The following is an 11,388-nucleotide window of genomic DNA, read 5'->3' as shown; positions in this document are numbered from 1 at the left end:
TTGTTTTTGCAAATTTTTGGAAACATGAGCAAGGCTGATTGTAGAGTAGCAGCCCTTTTGAGGTAATAGTGAAATATTGCTCTTCTAAAAACTAGTGCTTGAGGCCATAGTGGTAATATGCTGCAGGTTTTTTATTACTGTGGGAGAAAGCGCTGCGGTAAAGTTTAATTCTGTACTAATATATGTGTTCCTTGAGTGCAACATACAGGCAGAGTCCTAAATACTGAGAAAATCCGTGTGCATTGATAGATGCCTTTGATGTGATTAAGACATTCCCAGTAAATGATTCACCAGATGGCACATCAAAGGAAGTTACTCAAATTGCATTTCAGAGCTTCAGCTAATCTCTGAAGTGTGTGGGCTACCATCCAGGCTGCAACGTTTTGCATGAGTTAGTTGTCCTCTATTACCTTGTCTAAATGTGATTGTTTTCCCTTCTTCTGCCATCAAGCAGTACCAAAAACCAGAAGGGAGGTCAGGAGGGAATAGCTTTAAACTGTGCTTGCCTGCAAATTTGGGGATCCTGACTATTTGAAGGAGGCCAACATTGGATGTGACCCTGTTTCGGTCCCCATTTTCTTGGCTGTTGTCCTCTATTGTCCATTATTTCTCTGTTGTGCCCATTGCCTTCCTACCTTCTCCTCCACATCAGGGGAAGGTACTTGGTGCTGATACTCAAAGGTGCAGGTGAGTGCTATACAGGTGAGATGCACTTAGCCTGGTGGGGTGCTACCTGAGGCTCCGTCCACGTTTAGAAGGTGTGACACCCACCCGCCCGCTCCAGCTGATGGTAACGAGAGCCCACACGGTCTTGGGAACAGAAAATGTTGATGGCTTTGAAGGAGTCCATTGATCTGCAGCCTAAGCTACGTGGTTTTGGTCAGTTAGATCTGGAATCCAGCCACCATCTAGCCTCAGTAATTCTTCTTTTAAGATTTCTGAGGGTTTACTTGCACTCTAAGTATTTGTTTTGCTGGATTGAGATCCAGCTCCTCATCTCTTCAGTTATGCACTCCCGATGCTTCCATTTGTATGTGCATTTCAGTCGTTCTCTCAGCATTCGGAGAGGAACAATCTCCTTTTGATATATCAGTAAGTGTGCATTTTAGAGTGGAGGATGTACATCAACCATTACATATCTGAGCTTCATCTCCTGCGATTTAAATCTGGAGTGGGTAGAATCTAACACTATCACTTACACAAAGCCCAAATTTACACAGCCATAATGTATGACTCATCTCTGAAATTTTGCCAGGTGCTGGGGTGGCATTATCCAGTTTATTTGTATGCATCTTTCTCTTTCAATATCTCTTTAAACACTTTGCAATAAGATTTCCAGAAGGATAAAAGTTACTTACAGGAAACCAGCATGTACCAACCTGCCTGGTGCTATAAGGAAGGTGGAATATTTAGAATATCCAGCTTTTGTTCAGGTAGTGATCTGTATCTGCCACACTGGGTACCGTAGTTGCTGATTGTGGGTGGAGACTGATTATCTGACCTCTTCCTATTTTGAGGGTGCCTACAAGCTTAAAAATTGTATTTCAAAAGTGAAATAAATTTCGTTTGGCTGATAATTCCACTTTGCTGAAGGTGGCTTAAAAAAGGAGTTTTCAAGAGTTACCCTGGCTGTTTACCTTCTCTTTTTTTTTTTTTTTTTTTTTCATCCTAGAGAGGTAAATAGGTGAGTCAGTTTTGTTTTTACTTGCAGACGCTTTCCCCTTCAGGCTTGTGATACTGACAGGTTTGTGGGGGCCTTTTTCATGTGGCATAGAACTGGATTCACTACAATCACTTCGGCTCCATCCTGCAACCCCTGATTCCCTTGCTTGTTTACTGGTTTGCTTTGAAAAGGGGTATCGGAAATTTTTGTCTCTCACCTTCGTGCCCACGCTCCCAACCCAGGTCTTCATTAAGTGATCTAGATAGTTTATAAGAGATGTGAATCTGCACAGAGTTTCTGTTGGGGAAGCTTGACTAAGCTATATATGGGTATATAAAGATAGATGCACACAACTGCACATCCGTTTACCACTGCATACAGATGGGATTGTGAGTTTGGCTCTGGCAAGTAGCACAGTCCTGCCGTTCCGCTGTAAAAGCTGTGCCCGAAATAGGTATGCTTATTCAGCTCAGTTAATTTGTATGCTGGGAAGTGCTGTGTTTTTCTTGGTGTTTGAGTGTGGACCACAAATGCACATGATAATTTGAGTTGGTGAAACCTACCTGCATTTAATATTTACCATCTCCTCTCTCTGTTGATTGAGAGGAAGTGACAAGTGACTAGTAAAATCCGAGGAAAGGCCTTAGAAACCAGAAAGAAGTATTTTAGTGACTTTTTTGGTAGTGGTGCCTTAGCCTGGGATTCATATTAGCTTTGCATGCACATATATTCAGGATACATTAAACATAGAACAAGGTCTGTTTTACTGCCACGGGCATTCATACCCACCCAGTAGGAAAGAGACTTTCTGTGGTGCATTTCTAGCATACTGATTGAGTAGCACTCTGCTTGCAAAGGGAGTGAATGGGAAGGAGAAGAACTTGAATGGACATACTGGGTTTGTGTGACTGTTCAGTGCTGGTTAGCTGTTGCCTTCTGCTCTCTCAGGGGGGCCTCAGTCTGATCAGTGGAAGTCAATTTACCATCTTTTGAAATTAAAAAAAAAATGACAAAAACCAAAACAGTCAAGTCTGTGTTTTCAAATGAGTTTTGTTGTCACAGAAGCAGGAGAGGCAGCGTGTCGCGAGAGTGCTCTTGGTCCTGCAGCAGATTGTCCCGCCCAGTTTGCAGTCTGGTTCCAACTTTTCTGCAGAATTTCCAAACCCATTAGTGTTCCTGTAGGTAGCCCCTGGGTAGAGCTGACTCCAGAAGGTTGTTTAGCTCTCCTCTTCTCTACCCATATTTTTTGCAAGCACTTCTGGGTAAAAAAAGAGAGCAAAGCATTCTCTTCTGGATTGATTTGCACCATTTAGCCCATACCTGGTGAGAGGTGTCACATGTGAGATGGCTGTGGGCATACTTTCCAAAAGACAGAACGAGGTGGGGAGGAGTGTCAGCAGTGGGTCTGGCCTGCACTTCAGCCATCTTTATTTTTCCTCAAAAAAACTTACTTTAGTTAGGAGGATAAACAAAATATAACTAACACCTTGAGAGAGAGGAAAAGTTGGGGGGCCTGCGTTCCAACCAAGTTATTCTTTACTGTGCCTATTTTGAAGGGCAAGAGGAAAGTATCAAGTTTCCAGTGCCTTTTCCTCAGGGGATGGAAGTCTAAGCTCTAAGTTGTAATGTGCGGGAGAATGAGTCGGAGCCTTTTAACTAAGCTGTCTCGGAGCCTTTTAACTAAGCTGTCTCGCTCCTGCTCCTCACGCTGGTGGCCTGTTGAAATCTTCCAGTGTAGCAGCACCTCTGGCAACAGCACTGGGACTTTGAGGTCTGGTACTTGGGGACAAGTAACAGCAGCTGAACAGGGTCAGGACACCGCTGGTGACAGTGAGGGACAAACCTATCACGGCTCTTCAACTGGGACAGGATGTTTTATATGGCTGAAACAAACTGGCCTGGTGTAGGCCAGCTCTGTGCAGCACGTGGGTTCCCGCTCAGGTATTAGTTGTGGGATTAGGTACCAGATTTATGCACTGCAAGAAGAGAGAACAGAGCAGAGAGGTGTACAGCAATTGCTGTTCCTAGAGCTCTTCTGAAGTGAGATGCAATCTGCAGCAGGAAGGGAGTAATTTCTATTTGGAAGAAGCTGCCCCACTCAAAAAAAGAGACTGAAAGACAGCAAAAAACTTGTCAGAATATCTTTAAAGAAAGATTTCTCCTTACAGCAAAGCCTTTTCCTCATTGGGACTTATTAAAATATAGACATTTTCTCCAAAGGAAAAAAAAAAGTACAAAGCTCTCCATCAAAGCAGAATTTCAAGATATTTCATTCTGATAGTGTTCTTTCTGCAACAGACACTGGATGGTAAGGAACATCGCTTTTAAAAGTCCATACCACATGCCTTTCACGTTTGAGGAATTACGTGTGAAATAAATCACACTGATTTCCCAACTGAAAAAAGTGCCCAAAAAGGCCATAAAAGAACTGAGAGTTGCCATCTATAACTAATTAGCTGCTTTGGTGCCTAATCCTATGCGCTGGCGTTTTAGAAGTTTTTAATTTGCATAAACAGAGATATAAAAAGAACAGTGTTAAGCTGTGGTGGCAAATTCAGCCCTCTGCCATAGCCAAGCATGTGGGAGAGCAGTCCTGAGCGCTGCGGGAAGCAGTGGGGCTGTGCTTCACCTTCCCCCATGCTGCCACATCCCCGACATCTGTGCTGGGGGCAGAGGGGACTCTGCTTTTCACAGCAGTATCTTTTGCCAAGGAGGTGAGAACCAGTTGCCTTTAAAGCAGAGGTATTCCCTTCTCCTGGAGTTTGCACATGGCTTTGAATAGATGTGTTGGCGTTACAGGGCAAGCACAGAAAGTGGCAGTGTTCAGGGGTAGATCATTTTTTACCCCTGTTTAAAGATCCCTTGAGCAATGGAAAACGTGTCAGGGTGTATTTATCTGCTTGCAAATACCAAGTAGGGAATCTTCCTGTCAGGGTGGGAATGTTATACTGGTGCATCTATATCAAAGATGTACCGTTGTTATAAGGAACATGCTAAGGAAGAAAGAATTGCATTTCTGCAGAAGGCAGAGAGTACAGCAGAACTATGTTTCATCTCTTTTATGGACAAAAGATCCACTAAAGGTTGTGTAATAGCAGCTCACGTCAGAGTTGTCAGGAATCTGTCTTTGAAGTATAGCCTAACTCAAAACACGAAACCAAAGCAGGAAAAGCCAACAACCAACCCCGACCCAAGCAGGCAAAGCCTCCTCCTCGTCCTACCAGGACAGACACCAAATATATAGGAACACAAAGACAGTTCAGACATGCGTCTTTAACGCCATCTGAAAGTATATTGATTTATTGGATGTCTAGGGACAATTTGCTACTATTCCCTCATTCTCCCTCCTCTTTACTCTTTTCTCCTCTTTTCAGATACTCATATGAGCAGTTCAGTTTCTAGTTTGCATTACGTGTAAAGGTCTAGGGGATCAGCTACTGCTGTCCTGGGAGAACGGCTGGTAGACTGGAGGTTCCTGCGACTGGGCAGGACACTGAATGGGGGGGAATTAATGGGGCTTTCAAAGTAACGGGAGGGGGGGTCACTTAAACCAACAGGCTTCCTGTATGATGAAGAGAAGGAAGACACGATCTACTGTATAGGGACAGACTTAGAAGGAAAGTACAGAGCTCTGATTAGTTCCTAGGAGCTAGTGAGATGAAAGAGCCTGGTTCTCTCCAGTGTTTTAGCTTTGCTGGCAATGTTCAGTATTCATGTTGCAGTCAAACAACAGCTCAAACCAGGCAAGAAAAGCAGCATGGCTGCACAGCCATTCTGAAGTCCTTTGCCTCTTCAGCAGCGGGTTGCATGTGTCAAGAACAGAAATTTGTTAGACACAGAGGGTGAGACTCACCTGAGCACATGGGGCCAGCATGAAGGTAAGGCGTCGTTTGTCCCTTGTTGCAGCCCTGCTTTTATCTAAATGGAACTTATCATGGGAGTGTTAGGCACTAGCTTGATGCAGAGATGGGACTTTGTTTACATTAGGTATTTTGTGCCAAATGGCCTACATTAAAACAATGTCTTGTGTAGTGCAAAATGAGGCATGAGTTCATTGTCCTTCAAAGGACAATTTTATTTTTGGTGTTATAATGAATGCTACCCTTTGCTAAATCTGCAGAGCGCAGAGCAAGGTGGTGGATCATCTTTAATATTTACCACTTTGAAGGCACTGACTGAGCACGTGAGCAGGTTCAGCACAAAGAAGTCTTTTCAAAAGAAGGATCTGGAGTTCTCAAAGTGTTCTCATTCACATGGACTAAAAAGTGCAATGAACTAAAGATATATATGCAGGTAGCAAACAAATAGACAACACCATGCTCTAGATAATTTTAACAGGTATGTATCCTTGAAAGAATTAAATAAGTAAAAGGCATGGTCCTTGGGAAATACTGTGTTTCTGCCACTGCCACATCTGCAATGAAAACATAGGAACACTTATAATTTGAAAGATAAGTAACAGCTGATATGTAAAAAGGTTCCTGAAAACAGATGTTTTCACATACACGTCTGTCTTTCAGGCAGTAGGTCTTGAAGGCTGTGTGACTAGATGCTTTGAGCACCATATGAAGCAGGAAACTGGAAGAACATGTCTTCAGCAAAGGAAAAAAAAAAAAGTGTTGTGGCATGGTGCTTTCTATCTTTTCCTCAAATTTCTTGCCCCCAGATGGCTGTTAACTTTGTATAGTTTGCAGCCAAGGATCCTCCCACAGGGAGCAGTAACAGAGCCCAAAACTGATCCCATCCAAATGGGGCTTGCTCCCATCTCCAGATTGATTAATTCCTATGTTAAACTCAGGTGAGCCTTCCCAGGGTGTGTAATTTCCCCTGTGGTTTCTCTTCAAGGCTTACATGAAAGCTGCCGTGCTACCCAGGATTCGAGTTAGGGCACATGGTCAGCTTCCCATTCTCTGACAAAACATTTTATCCTAAACTCAGGCTATTTGGTTAGATCCGTAAATTTAGTTTAGAAATGCCCAGAGGTGAAACCATTAGCAACAAGAGGATGATTCATTCCTTACAAAAATCTGAGCCCTCGGAGAGATAGGATGACTTTCTAGCCAACTATTGAGATGACTGCCAGTAAAATTCAGTTGACGGCATGTAAGCTAATATGGTGCCAATTATGTATGAAAGTTATTACCCCTAAAATGGTCAAAGATGTAGTTGTTCTCCACCAACTTAGCGATGCCGCGTAGTAAGATAATTTAGAAGGAATGCCTAAAAATTTGTGTGATTGGGGTGGTGATGAGAAAAACCTGTTCAGATTAGTAATGTGTGTACTGCCTGCATGAAAGCTGCCAACAAAGTTCTGGGTGCTTCAGTGCCTGTTGGTGCCAGTTGCCTGTTTAAATTAATTCAGCAAGACCATGTACTTTTCTGTGTAGCAGACAGATATAACAACACACATATGTGTGTGAAAGAACATGTCCCTCACTAAAAGAGTGGAGAGGGATGTACGTTTGGGGAGACAGTCTGAGCAACTCGAAGGGCAGCTGAGCAGCAACAACCCACTTGTGCCTTTCAAAGCTTCCTCCTGGGCTGGTATTTACAAGACGGATGTTGATACAGGTCTGGAAGAGACTGTATGACAGAGCAGGGGTATTTTTAAAAAATTAAGACTGTAGTGTGAGTGTCCACACTATGAAATAAATGAAGTAAAAATGGTCTTTATGTTAGGTAGTGGCTTGCTTATGCTCTTGTTTTTGCTCACAATACCTAATGCCTATGTATGTAAATAGGATGACTCAGTGTGGCAGAGACTGTTGGTGGACAGGGTCAGGGAAGACATTCCCAAATCAGGAAAGAATAAGAGAAAGCAGAGATTTTACCTTGTTGACTAAAACTCTTTCAGGCCTTAGTTTGCACAAATGTATTTGGAAATTGTCTTAAAAAGGTGATCCTCTGTGTGCCAGATCAGACTTGGATAACTTCCCCTCTGGGTCTGTGTTAACTGCTTAAAGAACCTGTTATGAAAAATTTACTTGCTGTTTGTTGGGTTTTCTTTAAACAGCCCAATTACATTTTGATGACACTGTACAAACACACGGTTAGAATCAAGTGCTAGAAATAGCTTCCTAGAACTCAAATTGGTTTTTAAAATAAGCGAGTAAATATGTGCATATGTGTAAGTCACGCATGCACCCAGGCAGAACTAGTTATTTTTATTCTTCCAGATGAAATTGTCTGTAAAAGCATGAGGTGTTACTTATTGTTACCATTATTTATAATTTAAAATGCTAACAGTAACATGAAGTGTTGTCTCAGCTCATTTAGCAGGCAGTGAAACCGTTAGAAGGATGATAGAAATCTCTGACAAACCAACCTCAGGTAGAATGTAGTTACTCACATTTGCTACTCAACCCCTGCTTTTTCATAATGGTAAGTAAAAATGGGTCATCTTATTAGGCAAAGAATACCACCATTAGCAAGAAATGTTTCCATCTTGCATTGAGGAGAACATAGGTATAGCCCGATGTCATTCCCTCCCTGTGGTTTGAATTCAAGGTGTTATAGGTAGATTAAGGCCAATCACATCCAAATATGGATTAATGAATCTTTATTAAGGTAAGAGAGCAAATGCAGCGCTGGGGTGGCCGAGGAGTCGCAGCTCCGTCCAGGCTCACCAAATTGTTTAAGTTTCAAACCCCCTTTTATCCACACAGCTGCCGGTTTCAACACCTTCGGCACGCCTCCTGGCTTCTTCTACAATCTTCTTTCTTCAGTCCTGTGGTCACGTACACCTTGTCCTTCAAGTCTGGGCCAATTTGCAGCTCCTTTGTCTTTTATGGCTCAGTGGTTTCAGTTCCTCTCTTATCTCAAGGACAGGGATACCAGAGATGGCCCATTCTGTTCTTTCTCAATCCATTGCAAAGGAGTTACCACCCTTTGATATGGATCATCTGGTGAGCATCCCAAGAGGGGGGGCTGTTGGGTTGGTGTTTCCTCAGATCAATTCCCCCCTTTTCCCAGTAGTAAAGTCTTTTACTTTTCTTAAAATTTGGATCATTGTACTAATAATAGCTTTAGCCTAAGAAGTAATTTTTTAATTACTTTTAGCGAAAGCAAAATTCTTCTATTACTTATCACAAATGGGAACTGTGGTAACAGGAAAAAATGGCTGGACTGGCTTCCTGAGGTGAAACCATGATGAGCTTGAAGAAGGTATGATGTGTGTCACCTCAGCTATGGGGCGTTCACGTGGCATAGTGTCCTTTGCAGCAAGTTTCTCTCCTTAGGTGTTTCTACCTTAGAAAAAATATATTTTAATTCCTCTTACATGTGAATGGACAATTTTGATCCAACGCTGGAGTGATTCAGCAAAAAATCATCACCGTAAAAAAAAGTTGTAGTCTCTGACACCGGGCTTATTCCCAGGAGCAGCCTTACCTCCCTGAGCAGCGGGGTCCCAGAAACGGCCACGCCATGGCAAATGCTTTTTGTTGCTTTTGAGGTTTCATGGAGGCAAGTTATTTCACAGTGCTGTTGTACTCTGAGGGGGAGAGGAAAGGGCACTGCCTTGCCTCTGGTCTCTGCTGGCAGGAGAAAACCACATCCGAGTTTGGATTTAGGGGGGAAATTTGGTGGAGACACAGGGACTAGGGATGCTTGGAATGGAAAATTTACTGGCAGTTCTGAAAATTTAAATCCTTTCATCCCTATGGATGTATTTCTTTAAGCACTTGAGTGGGTGAACTGCTCAATAGTTTTTGGTATCTATTTACGTGAGAAACGGGACATAATTCCAAGCCAGGTTTAACTTAAGGACCGAAGGCTTAAAACCTCCAATGGAAATTTCCAGCCACAAATGGTTATTACGTTGCTTTTAAAAAGTATATTGATAGTGCTGAGATATTCTTTGTTTTTTACTGTGTTATTTTCATGAAATAACATTTGCCTTAATCCTTTTTGTTTTGGCACTCTCTCTTTCTTGGACTGATCTGCGTGACAAATGCCTGTTTATGCCGGTGGTATCCAACTCAGGACTCAGAAAAATGCAGAAAAACCATAGCTTTGTGACAAGGCAGGAAGAACTATAGAACTATAGACAGTTATAGACCTAAGTATAACTGGGAAAACTATTGAGACAAACCAGTTGCTTACTGATGAGACACATTTCTTAGGGCAAAATAAGAGTTTGCCGTAAGCTATAGATTCCTGCCAAATGCCCCCTGAGACAGGATCAAAACAATCCAAAAAGTGTGTGAAATGCACAGAAATAGTGCTTGATTCACTCGTCCTACCAGACATGGGCTATTGTGCCTCGGCTAGTTGGGATGACAGCTGTCACCTCAAAACATGCCTTGCTAAGGGGCAGTCACTATTTACTTCCTTAGCAGTGCTGCAGTGCAGGGGGAACTTGCATGCCTGTGACTGCCCAAAGGACAGTTTATGTTACTCGGCCTCAAAACCACATTGCTGTGCCATTTTTCTCTTCCTGCATGCCTACATTCCAGGTACTTGGAAGAAATCAGACCAGACTACAAACTCGCTTCAGGCAGAGACCATTTGCCAAGTATTGTATTCTGTAGAGATATTCTAAATCATATGGGAAACAAAAAAAAAAAAGACCATCTGCAAGTATTCAGCCTGTACCCACCTTCAGACAAAAAATCTGATTCTCTAACTGGAGAATCTATCTTTTTTCCTGGGAGATTGCTATCAGAAGGGGTATTGCATCTGCACTCCCAGCAATAGATGGTAGTCCTCTGGCTATAAAAAGGAAGGTGATTTTCTGTCATTATAGGAGTTTATCTTTAGATTTGTGATATTGTCAGCACACTTGCTCCCTGTTTCAAATTCAAAATGGCAATCCAGTTAAATTATCCAGTGACTTTTCACTTGCTTATGCAGGATCACTTAGGAAAAATCGTAACAGACCCAACCCTAAAACCAGAACATACAGTACCCAGTTAGATTCTCCCATAACACAAAATGGTGACTTCACCAGCAGGCTGCCCAGCAAACATGTGGATGCAATTGCTTCAGATGGATATTTTATACACCAAACACCACCTGCAGTAAATGCACAAGAAACCAAAGCAGGACTGTATACCCAACAGAGAAATCCTGGTATAAAGGTATGATATGGGAGTGACAGTGACCTCTGAGAAATCCTTTTTGTACTGAGCGTCCCTTTAATATTGAGCAGCTGAAAGGACCTCTCTGGGCTTACACAGCAGTATCATTTTTGTATGACCATCATTTCTCTGTGTGTGTAAATGTTTCCCTATTAGCAGTGGATCCAAGTAGCCAGTTTCAACCAACTTTGATGTTGAAAGGAATTAAAGATAATTTCATTCCTTCAGCTCCTGTGGAGATAGGAAGTCACACAGAAAAGAGAGACCATATAAATTTCTAATCTTAGAGAAAGGCTGTAAATCTCATACTTTGTTAGATACTGTGTCCACAATAAGTGTCTTCTCAGCTGGAGGAAGGCTTCTAGTGAAGCTATCAATCACCTGTGAGGATCTTTGTCCAACAGAATGCTTCTGATGGGGTTGATTCTGTACTTATGTGGGGATCACATGTGAATTGGCTTCAAAACCAATGCCCCTGGTCTCCCAAGCAGAAACAGAGGAGTACATGTGACTGGTCTACTTCGGTTAACCACACTTCATACCCAGTCTTGTGCATGAGCAACTTTAAGACACAGAGGATCATCAAACTGCAGCCTAAAGTCATGCAGTATTTAATTTGATTTTTAAGGTTTTCAGGTTTGATCT

The 11,388-nt window shown here is 42.4% G+C and overlaps 1 protein-coding gene across 1 annotated transcript in view; it reads left to right on the top strand.

Moving 5' to 3' along the window:
* The window catches only part of RTKN2 (rhotekin 2), a 51,891-nt gene that overhangs the window by 1,853 nt on the left and 38,650 nt on the right, over positions 1-11,388 (top strand). The gene's annotated exons all lie outside the window — the stretch shown is intronic.

The sequence above is a fragment of the Tyto alba genome, unplaced genomic scaffold (genome assembly GCF_018691265.1).
Source record: "Tyto alba isolate M040663 unplaced genomic scaffold, T.alba_DEE_v4.0 Super-Scaffold_1, whole genome shotgun sequence".
Taxonomy (NCBI): Eukaryota; Metazoa; Chordata; class Aves; order Strigiformes; family Tytonidae; genus Tyto; species Tyto alba.
The sequence above is the reverse complement of the archived record's forward strand: the minus strand, read 5'-3'. Positions and strand labels throughout refer to the sequence as shown.